The sequence below is a fragment of the Mustela putorius genome, unplaced genomic scaffold, assembly GCF_011764305.1.
Source record: "Mustela putorius furo isolate JIRA1106 unplaced genomic scaffold, ASM1176430v1.1 tig00003896_pilon_pilon_pilon, whole genome shotgun sequence".
Classification (NCBI taxonomy): domain Eukaryota; kingdom Metazoa; phylum Chordata; class Mammalia; order Carnivora; family Mustelidae; genus Mustela; species Mustela putorius.
Genome location: NW_025422045.1, coordinates 7950160 through 7965623, shown reverse-complemented (window position 1 = coordinate 7965623; position 15464 = coordinate 7950160). Strand labels below are relative to the sequence as shown.

Sequence of the window (15464 nt, the reverse complement as noted above, 5' to 3'; positions counted from 1 at the left end):
ACTATATACAGATATCAATAAAATGAAAAGTCTGATTTAGTTGGTCTGAGAGGTAGACCAAAGTTCTTTTTAACAAACTTCAGGTGACCTAGATGTTGTTGGTCCTTGAACCACACTCTAAGAAGGGAGTAAGGTCTTGCTTTAATTCTGACTCTACCCCTGATAAGGAATAAATCCTTAATGAGTAATACCCAGACTTAGTCTATAAGGATATACTTCCTGTTCAGAGAGGCTTTCCAACTGATACTATGTTTGCATTCTTCCTGGAAATATCAACGTCAGGATTGAGCTAAAACTCCAGGGAGAAATTATGCGATTTTATTTCCCAACCAGGGAAATGGATTTTTTAATTTCAAGTATGAATTTGTGAGTATGATTATGAAAAATGACAAAACCAACCAGTTTGAAGATGTGAAATTGGGAAGAAGATACAGTAGGTATTTATAAGATTTTCAGTGGCCGTCCCTGGATGAATTGGGAAGAGAAAATGAAAGATCTTGTATGAAGTTGGACATCAGCTTGGAGAATGTAAAGAGGTTGCCTTTTAGGCTAAAGTGTTTGCTTTTTCTCCATAGCTGTTATCGGTAAGGATGATTATAAAGACCCATTGTAAGAGACTCTGCTCCTTGAGGGAACAGGAGAACAGGAGTGTGGAAGGGTAACATGATTATTGTTTGTCACCTTTTCTTCTTCTGTTCTGCGGAAGAAGGGAAAAATGTTGTCTCGGGTCCCCCATAGAGAGAATCAGGGAAGCATCACTGCACTAGTGAGAGATCACTGGGTGTACAGTTCAGTTTAAGGATTCTGAGTATGAATTTATTTTTACTGGTAGAAGGCCAGCAGCCTGGAATTTTAAAACCTGACTAGTGTAATGGAAGGCTCTTTATATTTAGCGATGTTCGAGTTAGCAAATCTAGCAGATGCTACTGAGAATAGGAGTAAGATGTGTAATTTCACACTGCTTGAGTTCCTAGCAACTACTGAGTTGTTTTAGCAGCTAGTTTCGTGAATATTCATTTATGTAGTGGATTGACTTTGCTCTAACATCACAGTAGTAACTTGAATTAAATAGATTATGACATAAACATCCACAGAATTACTACTGAGAAGCAGTTTGATGCATATGAATTCTTGCTTTCTCAGAACATCATAAAATTGTTTGATTTCTCTATAGGTAAAGGAAAACTTCAGTCAGTAAAAACTGGAAATCTGTCTTATTTAATTATTTATATTAGATGATCTTTAAGTTTACATGGAAATAGAAAAACTTAGTGAGTTAAAAGGATAAATTTGTTCCCATATGTATTTCAGAGTCCTTACGTGAATTTAGGATAATTTTGGTAGTTCTCATTTTGGCTTTGTAATCTGTAGAAAGACTTCTCTTTCTTTTGAAGTGGTTTTACTCTTTTGTGCTTATCAAGTTTTCATTAGCCCTGGGACGATATTGTCATGACATTGTATGCAGGAATACTTTTTTATCAACAGAAACCAGAAAACAAATTTCCAGAATCATTTGACATCTTCTTAACAACAGGGTATGCTATATACTCCATTCCACTGTTCTTTGGGTATGATTTTCGTAAGTAGGAGATTGTGCAGACAACAGATGATATAAACTAGAAATTGCATACTCAAGACAGGTACAGATGGGCCTTCACCAAGGCTGCCACTTACAAGGCCATGCTTTCTTCTCCGTATTCATTTCTTTATCTAGCCACACTGTCTCTCTGGCCCTCACATAGCCAAATGCATTTATGCTTTCAGACCTTTTGTACTTAAGGTTCCTTCTACTACAGAATTCTTCCCCCAAATTTTGCTTAGGTGGTTGCTTCTCATCCTTGAGGCTTTACCTTTTCTTTCCTTCTCAGAGAAACCTTCAGTGATTTCTTCCCCACCTCCATTTAAAATGGCACATTTCTCTCCTAGCTATGAAGCCAAACTTTATTTTATTTAATTTAGTTTTTTATTCATAAGATTTTTTTTTTTTTTTTTTTTTAGATTTTATTTATTTATCAGAGAGAGAGAGGGGGAGAGAGCGAGCACAGGCAGACAGACTGGCAGGCAGAGGCAGAGGGAGAAGCAGGCTCCCTGCTGAGCAAGGAGCCCGATGTGGGACTCGATCCCAGGACGCTGGGATCATGACCTGAGCCGAAGGCAGCTGCTTAACCAACTGAGCCACCCAGGCGTCCCATATTTTATTTAATTTAGTTTTTAAAAAGATTTTATTTATTTATTCACTTGACAGACAGAGAGCACAAGTAGGCAGAGAGGCAGGCAGAGAGAGGTGGGTAAGTAGGTTCCCTGCTGAGCAGGGCTCAATGCAAGGACCCTGGGATCATGACCTGAGCCGAAGGCAGAAGCTTAACCCACTGAGCCATCCAGGCACCCCCAAACACTTTATTTTAGTCATCACATTGATAAACTACCTGAAATGATTTATTTGTGTTTATTTACCTGCTAATTGTCTCTCCTTATTTGAATATAACCTCCTTGGAGGGTGGGGATTCTATCTGTGTTATTTACTGTTGTTAATCTGTGGATTGGATAGATAGATAGCCAGATGAACAGGAAGAGAGAGAAAAAAAAAACACAAACAAACATAGCTTCCTTCAGGCTCCTGGTATGTGGGGGTGGGGGTGATGGTAGGAAGTGGCCTTAGTACCACTGATTTAGGAGACCTCTGGATTCCAGGTAGAGAAATAAAGAAAATAATGCAGTGTTAGTACATTTTGGTTCTCTGCAAAACTGTTTCTACCCCATCATTCATTTAACAAAAATTTTTCTTTTAAGATTTTATTATTTATTTGAGAGAGGGTGAGAGAGAGCTTGAGCAGAGGGAAAGGGAGAAGCAAGATCTCTGCTAAGCAGGGGGTCTGACATAGGACTTGATCCCAGGAGCTCAAGATCATACCCTGAGCCGAAGGAAGACAGTTAACGGACTAAGCCACCCAGGTGCACCTTAACAAACATTTTTTGAGTAATTACTAACTACTGGACTTTGGGAAAGATAGAAAGAATAACAAAATGTAGTTTCTGTCCTCAAGAATCTGTCTCACAGTCTACTGGTAGAAAGAAAAAAAAACAAATTATAACACGAAGTGATAACTATTATATTAAAAACTGCTTTAGCAGAGGTTAATGAAGATTTCAGAAAGGAAGCATTATTTGAGAATAGGACTAGACTTCCACTGGTGGGCACGAGGAAGAAGGGCTCTCCAGCAGTAGGAACACGAAACATCAGAGTAGCAACTGGTTAACCCAGCAACATGACTGGGTTAATGGATGTGAAATAAAAGAAGTAATAGATGACTCCATCAGGGAGGTTGGGGCCAGATTGTGAAGTGTTTAGATGGTACTAAAGCATTTGGACGTTATCCTGTAGGTAGCGGAGTAGAATCATCACGGGTTTTACAACCCAAGAGTAGCATGATCTGGTTTGTATTCTAGATGGAAAGATAATTCAGGTGGTTGTAAGATTAGATCAGATAAGAAAGAGATTGACATCTTGTGAATTTTGCTCTAATTGTAAAACTTGTCACATTGTATTTTCTTCCCCCATGTCTCTGCCTCAAGATTAGCTTGATGGTAGTACTTTGCTTCATTAATCTCTATATTCTCAGCTCCTTTTTACTGTGTATGGCATATAATATATATTTAAGAAATATTAATGGGTACTTAAGAAATATTTATTTGGCTTTACAGTCGAAGTCAGAAATGGCCAGACCTGCCTTAGCTTTTAGCTCTGAAAATGGCAGTGAGATGGAGAGAAAGGGATGAATTAGGGAGAAATTTCAGAAGTAGATTGTAGGCAGGATTTGACCCCCGATATTTGAGGGAAAGCTTTCAAAGACAACTGAATTTGCCAGCTTGGAGAGACCAAATGAATGAAGAAACTTTTAATGTCAAAAGGAAATACAGGATTAGAGTTGGTGGAAGGGAAGACAGGTAGTTAATACACTGACTTTGAGGAGTGTGCAGCACATAAGCAAAAATGTGAATCTGAGACTAAGAAAATTTTAGGCTTGAGGTAGGGATAAGGAGGTCATCACTATGTCTGTGTTAATGGACACGCAGTCACAGATGATGAGATGATACTTTATGGAGTTTGTATGAGTGGAAGAAAGGTGCATTTAAGGGATGCTGGAAGAGGAAGGGCTTGAAGAGTAGTGAGGTTGAAAAGTCAGAAGTTTTTTCAAATTTTACTTCAGAAATTTCTCCAGGGGTATCTGGGTGGCTCAGTTGGTGGAGCATGCAACTCTTGATCTAAGGGTTGTGAGTTCAAGCCCCATGGTGGATATAGAAATTACTTAAAAATAATATCTTTTAAAAAAAATGTTTATCCAAAGATAACCACTAATTTTATTTAATTTAATTTTCTAGAATGTATATCAGGACATATTTTAGAAATATAATCAAACTGTAGTATAAACGTGTCTTTATCACTTAATATAACACGGATTTCTTTTTTCAGTTTAAATACAGATCATTCTTGGGGTGCCTGGTGCCTCAGTTGGTTAAGCGTCTACCTTCTGCTCAGGTCATTATCCCAGCATCCTGAGCTTGAGCCCTACATCTGGCTCTCTGCTCAGTAGAGAGCCTGCTTCCCCCTCTCCCTCTGCTGCTCCCCCTGCTTGTGCTCTGTGCCTCTCTCTCTGTGAAATAAATAAATAAGAATCTTTTTAAAAAATAAAAAATACAGATTTTTCTTTTTTTGAGAGAGAGAGCACACATGTGAAATGGCAGGGGAGCAGAGAGAGCGAGCTCCATGCCCAGCGCAAAGCCCTGTTCCAGCTCCATCTCAAGACCCTGAGATCACCACCTGAGCCGAAACCAAGTGTCAGACGCTTAACCAACTGAGCCATCCAGGCATCCCTAGATCATTCATTTTTAATGTCTGTAGTTATTCTGTAATTTAGCCCATTTATATTTACATATTAATTGTTTCTGTCTTTTCATATTATAAATGATACTGTACTGAGCATCCTAATAGATGCCTATGGTAGTACATCCTTATTGTATAGACTTGGCTAATTATTTTCTTAGGGTAAATCTGGGAAGTGTACACTCTGAGTCAAAGGATATACATATTTGTGATTTTGTTACATATTGGAAATTGGCTCCATAGAAAGATGGCTTCTCTTTTCTTTCTGCCTGTGTGTGCATGCATGTGCATGGGTGATTCTTTCCCTGCCCCTTCAAAAGCCTTGAACATTACTGAGAATCTTTTGATGTATGCTAATCTGATAGGGTAAATGGTGTCTTATTAAATATGTATAGATTCATGGGTAAAGTTAAATGTCTTTATACATTGATTTATATTTTTTCTTTTAAGAGTTGCTTCTTTCTGGCCTTTGCCTCTTTCTTATTGGAAAGATTGTTTCTGTGGCATCTTACCTGTGTATATTGCCTCAATAGATAAGGGAATTTTGAAGATTCGAGAAAGGAAGATTGATGAAGGATGATTGTGAATAAAAGGTTGGAGGATACAGTGGAGTGGAAATACATGTGCAAGCTGTTTTTTATTAATTGAGAAATATGGGTCTATTTTGAGGCCTTTTTTTTTTTTTTAAGGATTTTATTTATTTATTTGTCAGAGAGCAAGCGAGAGCGAGCGAGAGCGAGCACAGGCAGACAGAATGGCAGGCAGAGTCAGAGGGAGAAGCAGGCTCCCTGCGGAGCAAGGAGCCCGATGTGGGACTCGATCCCAGGACGCTGGGATCATGACCTGAGCTGAAGGCAGCTGCTTAACCAACTGAGCCACCCAGGCATCCCTATTTTGAGGCCTTTTTAAAAAATTTTTTTGAGTATTCTGAATCAGGCCTGGAAAGAATCATGTAAACATTAAGTTGTGACTGATTCTCTTCCTCTAGAATTAAGAAAACCTTGTCTACATTTAATATAGTCTACAAGTAAATGGCTAATGGCTTGTTTTTCTTTTTAGTTGTAAGAATAAGTAGATGATACTTCTTACCCTTCCTAATATGTGCCTATGTTAATGGGAGACCCTTTAGACTAGACAGTGTTGCATATAATTTTAATAATCTTCATATTATCCTTGTGAAATAGGACATTGTTAGAGAATCTTTTTACTTGCAAATAAGAAAATGGAGGCGCAAGGAATTCTTTTTAATTCATTCATTCATTCATTCATTCATTTGTTTGTTTGTTTTTGCTGTTTTTCATCTTTGGTACCTGATGAAATACACAAAAGTACATCATTAACACAGAAGAATGTTTTTGACAAAAGTAAATTGGCCAAGGGTAGCAACTTGTCCTTTGTCACCCTCCCTTCTAAAATAAGATACTTATTATTTCTGTGACTAAAATAGGGTGTACATGACAACATCTTTGCATATTTTTCTTTCCTTACCTGAATTACTTATCTGTCATTAATGAAGTTAATTTGAATTTTAACTTCATCTTTTACCAGCCACTTCTGTATTTGGCAGTTATGATCATTAACAGTTTACAGATGCATATTTTCTAAAACCCTTCATTTCATATTCTGTCCCACAAGCCCTTAAAGCCCTTATTTCCCACTGTGAGAGAATGGGAAATGAAGAATGAGAAGATAGGATTCTCACCTATATACTGAGTTTTCAATAAGATTATGTTTAAAAGATACCAATCTGCTGAGTTAAAATTTTTAAGATTGGGGACGCCTGGGTTGGTTAAGCGACTCTCTTCAGCTCAGGTCATGCCAGGATCAAGTCCCATATCAGACTCCCTGCTGAGCAGGGAGTCGGCTTCTCCCTCTGACCCTCCCACCACTTCTCATGCTCATTCTCTCACACTCTCTCTCTCAAATAAATCTTTAAAAAAAATTTTTTTTAAGATTCTATTTATTTATTTATTTGAGAGAGAGCACTTATGAGCAAGAGGGAGGGGGCAGAGGGAGAGGAAGAAAGGGTCTTAATCAGCCTCTGCACTGAGTGCATAGTCCCACATGGGGCTCAGTCCCACAACACCCAGGTCATGACCTGGGCCGAAAAAAAGAGCTGGACACTTAACCGACTACACCACCCACGTACCCCTTTGCTGTATTAAATTTTTTTTTGAAAATCATTTATCTGAAAGAATATAGGCTTAAGATAAAATTTAAAAGTGTTTAGTTGAAAGTGAAAGCATTATAAAATGAAATATTACTTTTTATTCATAGTTTCTTAATAAATCTATTAATTAATCTATTTTGAACAAATAGAACTAAGTCTGGATCAGCCCAAAGCTATGCCACCAATGAAACAGAAACAGCTGTGTTGTGCTTTTACAGCATTGTTAAGGTTTTCCTATACATTTGCAAACTCGTAGCATGTTTGGATGGAACAAACTAAAACAAGGTTAGAAGTCATGTCATTACTCTCTTTCCCAAGTGGTTAGAGTCCTGGAGTCATATTGCCTTTTGAAGTTTTTTCCCCCTTTTTAAAGATGAGAGTAATAATATCTTTACAGATTAGTTAGGAGCTATAATTCCCATAGTATATATAATCACATAATACAGTGGCTGATACATAGTGAGCATTTATATACATAATACAAATATTGTTTAAACTTTTGTTTTAATTTTTCCCAACCTTATATGAAGATTTTCAAATTTTTACTAAAAAGTAAAAAGGATAGGATGGTGATTATCCATAATATACTATTACCTAGATTTACCAGTTGTTAATATTTTGTCCCATATGCTTTATATCTTTGGGGATATGTGTGTACATTTTTGTGTGTGTGTGAGTGTATGAATGTGTGTCTCTGCTTGCACCATTCAAAGTAAGTTGTAGACCTGACAAAATACCTTCCCCTCTCAGGGATGTTTATGGCCCCACTTCACAGGTGTGTAACAGATTATATCCTTTGTTTTGCTTCAGCGGTATGTTGTGGAGGGCTTTAATTTAAAATTATGATTCCAGAAATAAGGCATTTTTATTTTTTTGAAAAAGCTACAAATAAATATAAAATTCTTGTTCTTAGTAATATGATAGTTTTACTTTCTTTTGAAATTACACCCTGTTGGTTCTAACTCAAGCAGAGGTTGTACAATTAAACAGCTTTAACAGATCTTGAGGAAGAATTTTTTTTTTTGGTCGGCATAATCCATCAAAAATGGTAGGAGTCAAGCATTTCAACCATATTCGCTGACACACAGTCTGCATCACATTAATACAACAATTTTAGAAGAGTCGCGGATAGGATTCTTACAGGATTATTCATCTTGGCTGGTTCATAAAGAAAATTAAATGGTGAAGTTTTGAGGATTGCTGAAACCACTCTGGAACTGTATGAGCGGGATTATGAAATGAAGATGATTTTGGATTTGATTATGAGGAGAGTTCAGAATCAATATTTACTTGATGCCATCATGCATCCTAAGGAGAAAACTGTCTGAACTTAGACTTTTCCAAAAAGGCAAAGCTTTTATCAAAGGAAGTGGAGTTTACTGCCAGTCATAGTGGACTCTTCAATGAGTAGATCATGTTAGATTAATATAGTTTTTTCCTGAGTTGGGGTTATTAGGGCAAGATATTGCTATAGACATATATTTTTATGATCTAAATTTTTAAGAGCATGAGCAAGGAGAAGGTCAGAGGGAGAAGCAGACTCCCCATGGAGCTGGGAGCCCAATGCGGGACTCGATCCTGGGACTCCGGGATCATGACCTGAGCTGAAGGCAGTCATCCAACCAACTGAGCCACCCAGGAGTCCCTTAAGTGTTATTTTTTAAGTAATCTCTACACCCAGTGTGGGGCTCAAACTCACAACCCTGAGATCCAGAGTCACATACTCTACCAGTTGAGCCAGTCAGGTGCCCCTTTTATAATCTGATTTTAATGAAAACAATTATATGGCATAGGTTGTGAAATCCTGATCTCTACAGGCAAGCATTTCAACTCTTTTAACAATGTCCTCTAGGTACCTTCTTTCTTCTAAGTGTTATTAAAGATTGTTTTTATTTTTCTGGTGTACATCATCCCAGTCACTCCCCACCTTCTCCCAACATACTAACGTTACACTTTTTGTTTAAACTATTTTTCTACATTTATAGTGTTATGGTTGTGAAAATACTGTTCACAACTGAACTATGAGAGCACTGTTATTATATTTTCTTTCACGTACATCTTCATCCCCCTTCCCTCAGAATTAAAAATTACTGATACTTGATTTTTAAAGACTTTTCTTAGTTATCCACATATCTTTCATTAATCCTTCTCAAGTTTCCAACGGAATTGTAAACTTTCTATCAATATCATTAGGCAGTCTTAGCATTAAGATTCCTCCTTTGCCGTATATGTCTGCTTTCTCAGGTCTTGTCTGTTTAGTACTTCTGAAGGTTGATGTCTTCAGTCTGCTGTTTTCTCACCAACTTACACCTGTCTGGTTTTTTTGGTCGTTTCAGTGGGGTTTTAGAGAGGACTAGAACTAAATGCCTCTTTTTTAAGCTACCATGTTAAGTCAACTCTCTCTATGTGTCATACATTTTTTATTCAGCAAGGCATTTATTTGACAGACTTTGAGATATCCTAGTGACATATAAAAATGTGAGCTAGCTGCTAAGATAGTTAAGTAGATTTGTAGTTGTTTTAACAATCATCAACAGAGAGCATTTGTTAGTGGATTGTTGTCATCATTAATGCTATATAAACTCCAGACTGACAAAAGTAAGAGTTTCTTAAGTTTTTGGCCTGTGAGGAACCTTGGCATTGCCTAGTCCAACCTTCATCTTTTTAAAGATGAGAGAGACTAGAGACTAAATGACTTGGTCAAAGTAAAATAAACTAGTTTGCCACACAGTTGCAACCAGAGCCCAGATCTGGGACATCCCAAACAGTTTGTTTCCATTCTGTACTATGTAATCTCACCACCTGTCACTTACTTACGTGGGTGGTTAAAATACCACATGAGATAAAAAAATTAAAAGGGCATTAGAATAAATATCTCATTCCAAAGATGATAGTCATTGACATTTAGTACAATTACCTGTTACTAGGGAAAAAAATACAAAGTATAAAATGGTAGCCAAAAATCTTCTCTTTAAGTAAAATTCTTTAGTTTCTCTGGTGGACCATTCCAAACTTTAATCTTTAAGGATTTTTCTGGGAGGTGAGGAAGGAAAACATTGGCGAATTAATTAATTATTATTATTTTAATTTTTAATTTTTTTGCAAAGTATGTATTTTAGAATTTAGAGTAAAATCAAAGTGGAGGAGGACATTGTAAACATTGTACATTATTCTACCCTGAGCTTTTTATTTGAAGAAGGTTCAGGGGGAAGTGAGGCTAGAGATGTCCGCAGTCCATTCTTGACTAAGTGTGGGCCATGATGTAGTTTTTGCACTTTTATTCCGTAGGTAGGAAAAAATCCTGGAAAGGTATTATATGTCATCCTTCCCCCTTGCTGGAGACCATAAATTAATAAGAACTTCTGATCTCATTTTTCCATCCCACCACAAAAAATGATTTTTCTTAAAAAATTGAAAAGCATTTAATTTTTATATTGTAAAGATTTTATTGATTTGTCGATTTATTGATTGATTTTTTAAAAAAGATTTTTAAAATCTTTTTGAGGTGGTAATGCTACTTTTTCTATTTTTATCTTATAAACTACTTCAGGGATTAATTAATCTAAATAATTTTTAAAAATCTAAATAATAATTAGATGGTTTAGATTTGAACATCCAGAAATTCCAAATCATGAAGGTAGTTTTGTATTGTTTTTGTTTCAGTAGACAGAATTATAACATCACAGAAAAATAGAGCAAAGTCTTTGTTCTGTCATATGTATATGTATGTACATATATATGTATATATATGTATGCACCTTGGCTAAACAAATTTGGAGATGCTTTGGGATTCTGCTTTTTTTTTTTTTTTTAAGATTTTATTTATTTATTTGACAGAGATCACAAGTAGGCAGAGAGGCAGGCAGAGAGAGAGGAGGAAGCAGGCTCCCCACTGAGCAGAGAGCCCGATGCGGGATTCCATCCCAGGACCCTGAGATCATGACCTGAGCTAAAGGCAGAGGGTTAACCCACTGAGCCACCCAGGTGCCCCTTTTCTTTTTTTTTTTCTTACTTTCCCCCAACCTTTACCTGTATAAACACAATACCAGTTTTCTGCAACTAATCACTAGCAGACTGATAGCAAGGGAGGGGACAGAGTACACAAAATAGCAGTCTAGGAAGCCTTATATACTTCATTAACCTTCCAGGGTATCATTCATGTGACAATATAACTATTACTTATCTTGATCAGATTCATTTTAAAAAATGATATTCTGTCTTTTAAAAAAAATTTTAGGGCTGCCCAGGTGGCTCAGTTGGTTAAGCATCTGACTCAGTTTCAGCTCAGGTCATAATCTCATGGGTTGTGAGATGGAAAACCCATTTCAGGCTTTGTGCTCGTTGGTGAGTCTGCTTGAGATTCTTTCTTTCCTTCTGCATTTGCCCCTCTCCCCACTTGTATGCTCTCTCTAAGATAAATAAATCTTAAAAAATTATTTTAATTGAGGTATAATTGCCATATAACATTAGTTTCAGGTATACAACATAGTGATTGGATATTTTTGTATATACTGCAGAATGATCATCAAAGTAAGTTCACTTAACATCCTTTATAGTTAACAAATTTTTTTTCCTATGATGAGAACTTGTAAGATTTACTTTCTGAACAAATTATAAATAAGCAACTGTAGTCATCATGCTATCTATACATTACATCCCCATTACTTACATAGTTTATAATTGGAGATATGTAAAAATGTGGAACACTTTACAGATTTATATGTCATCCTTGCACAGGGATTTTGCTAATCTATGTATCATTCCAGCTGTGGTACATGTGCTGCCAAAATGAGCACCAGATATTCTTTATGAAGCCTGAAACCTCAGAAACATTTTCATTTTAAGTGATTTTAGTTTTTAACTTTTACTGAAGGAGTGTCACTAATCTGGAAAATTCATTTATATGAAAGAGTTCCCTAGTTAGAGTTTAAGAGATATTAATACTTTTTTTTCTTTTTTAAAGATCTTGTTTATTAGAGAGAGAATGTATATAATCAGGGGAAAGGTCAGAAGGGGACAGAGAGGCAGAAAATCTCATGTGGACTCTGCACTGAGTGTGGAGCCTGATGTGGAGCAGGATCTTAAGACCCTGAGGTCATGACCTGAGCTGAAATAAAAAGTCAAGATCCTTAACCGACTGAGCCACCCAGGCTCTCCCTAATACTTCTCTAATGAAAAGAAATAATATGCTTCTAGGAATGGATCATGGGAGAAGAGGTCCAAATTATTATTAAACAAAAGTATCTGTGTTTAATCTGAAAATGAAGTTAAGAAAATAGATCTATTTACAATATAATCAAAAAATAAATTTAACAAAATGGGTATAGAACTTAACACTCTTGAGAGCTATAAAATGTGGAAAAAAATTAAAGAAGACCTAAATACATGGAAAGACATTCATATTCAGGGAGCAAACTTAATATTGTTAAGATAGTAGTACTCCCCAAGTTGATCTCCAGTTCAACTCAATCCCTGTCTGATTTCTAGCTGGCTTCTTTGTAGAAATTGACAGGCTGATCGTGAAATTGATAAGGAGTTGCAAGGTATGCCTAAGAGCCAAATCAGTTTTGAAAAGCAAGAACAGAGTTGAATGACTCACACTTTTTTATTTTGAAACTTCCTACAAAGCAACAGTGATCTAATAGCAGTGGTACTTGATTTGGAACAGACATAGTAGAGCAATGGGAACAGAATTTAGAATCAGATATGAGTCTGTGGTCCATTGCTTCTCGACCAGTGGACAAAGTATAATTTTTTCAACAGATAGAGCTAAGACAGCTGGATAGTTGAACCTGTACCTCATACCATATACAAATATTAACCCAAAATGGGTCAGCTAAATGTAAGAATCCAAACTATATAAAACCCTTAGAAATATAAGGCAAAATCTTTATGCCCTCAGATTAGATGGTGGATTCTTAGATAAGATAATATATTCTTAGATAAGTCAATTCTTAGATAATAGACTGTTTTTACCAGATGATTAAGTTCAAATCATTGACAGTTCATGGTTTGGGGTTTTCTAGAGTCAGTTGCTTTACCTTGAACTCTGTTTGTAGTTGTATTTTTTCACTCAATCATTTCGCTTTTCAAAGGACCACCTAGACTTTTTTTTCTTCCTGAATGCCTGAAATGTCTGACTATTGCTATAATCTCCTTGTCCCTGGGTCTCCATTTGGTCTTTTAATTTTCCACGGTTGTATTGTAGAGGTTTTCCAATAGCAAGTAATCCGCCTGTTTTGAAGGACTACTTCAAACCTATTAGGGATTCATAATGAAATATTTATTAATAAAATAGAGTACCAGGGATTTGCTTCAAAATAATTTACTTACTGAAATTGAGTAAGGTTACATGGGATAATCATTATAAAACTTTAAAATTTTACATAATAAAATAAATAAAAGTACTTTAGTATTTTTACTGCAGAGTATCATGCCTTTTATTTATTTATTTTTTTAAAAAGATTTTATTTATTTATTTGAGAGAGAGACAGTGAGAGAGAGCATGAGCGAGGAGAAGGTCAGAGAGCGAAGCAGACTCCCCATGGAGCTGGGAGCCCGATGCGGGACTCGATCCTGGGACTCCAGGATCATGACCTGAGCCGAAGGCAGTCGTCCAACCAACTGAGCCACCCAGGCGTCCCGTATCATGCCTTTTAGAGTGATTCATTCCAGTTTTTTTTTTCTTACCATGGTGATATGGACAGTTTTACACATTTGCTTAATTAATAAAGCCTAGGCCTCTGTAAGTAGTCACAGGCTTATCTTTTTGAAATGAGGTATATGGGTCTTTCTTTGACCCCATTTATAAAAGGTACTGCCCCACCCTCTTTTTTTTTTTTTTATAAACATATATTTTTATCCCCAGGGGTACAGGTCTGTGAATCACCAGGTTTACACACTTCACAGCACTCACCAAAGCACATACCCTCCCCAAAGTCCATAATCCCACCCCCTTCGCCCAAACCCCCTCCCCCCAGTAACCCTCAGTTTGTTTAGTGAGATTAAGAGTCACTTATGGTTTGTCTCCCTCCCAATCCCATCTTGTTTCATTGATTCTTCTCCTACCCACTTAAGCCCCCATGTTGCATCACCACTTCCCCATATCAGGGAGATCATATGATAGTTGTCTTTCTCTGCTTGACTTATTTCACTAAGCATGATACGCTCTAGTTCCATCCATGTTGTCGCAAATGGCAAGATTTTATTTCTTTTGATGGCTGCATAGTATTCCATTGTGTATATATACCACATCTTCTTGATCCATTCATCTGTTGATGGACATCTAGGTTCTTTCCATAGTTTGGCTATTGTGGACATTGCTGCTATAAACATTCGGGTGCAAGTGCCCCTTTGGATCACTATGTTTGTATCTTTAGGGTAAATGCCCCCACCCTCTTTTATCTTAACTCTACTGAGCCTCATTCCAATTTTGAGCTGCTAGAAAGCCCTCATTTTTCTGACTAACAGATTGATCAGAAAATTGTGTTTAATAGTTTAGGAAAGTCAGTGAAGCAGAGCCTATCACTGACTCAACTTGAGATCATTGAAACTACTTTTCAGAAGGCTTTTATTTGAAAATTTTTCATTTATATATGTATTCTAGTTAAATTCCAGTTAACATAACAGTGTGATATTAGTTATAAGTGTACAATACAGTGATTAATACTTCCATACACGACCTGCTGCTCATCACAGCAACCGAACTCCTTAATCCCCATCACATATTTCACCCATCCCACCACCCACCTCCACTGATAACCATCAGTTCTCTATAGTTAAGAGTCTGTTTCTTGGTCCCCCGAACCTTTTCTCTTTGCTTGTTTGTTTTGTTTCTTAAGTTCTACATATGAGTGAGACCATATAGTATTTGTCTTTCTCTGACTGACATGTCGCTTAGCATAGGAATACCATTGTTCATCCATGTTATTGCAAATGGCAAGAGTTCATTCATTTTTATGGCCGAGTAATATTCCATTACATGTGTATGTATATGCCACATTTTAAAAAAAAATTTTATTTTCTTTATTTGATAGAGTGTGAGAATACAAGCAGGGGGAGCATCAGAGGGAGAGAGAGAAGCAGGCTCTCTGCTGAGCAGGGACCCCTTTGCAAGGCTCAGTCCTAGGACCCTGGGGTCATCACCCAAGCCAAAGGCAGACACTTAACTGACTGAGCCACTAGGCCCCCCATACCACATCTTTATCCATTCATCAGTGGACATTTGGGCTGTTTACATAATTTGACTATTGTAGATAATGCTGTATAAACTTCGGGGTACATGTAATTTTTTGAATTAGTATTTTTGTATTCTTTGGATAAGTAGCTAGTGGTGTGTTTGCTGGATCATAGGGTGGTTTTACTTTTAACTTTTTGAGGTACCTCCTGATGTTTTCTAGGAGAGCTGTAGCA

At 36.8% G+C, this 15464-nt stretch overlaps 1 protein-coding gene and 1 non-coding gene across 16 annotated transcripts in view; one reads left to right on the top strand and one right to left on the bottom strand.

The window, feature by feature from the left end:
• CSNK1G1 (casein kinase 1 gamma 1) overlaps window positions 1-15464 on the top strand; it is a 192554-nt gene that overhangs the window by 85517 nt on the left and 91573 nt on the right. The gene's annotated exons all lie outside the window — the stretch shown is intronic.
• LOC123388249 lies at window positions 11745-11848 on the bottom strand. The gene has a single exon (XR_006602804.1). It is a non-coding gene; the product is annotated as a U6 spliceosomal RNA (small nuclear RNA).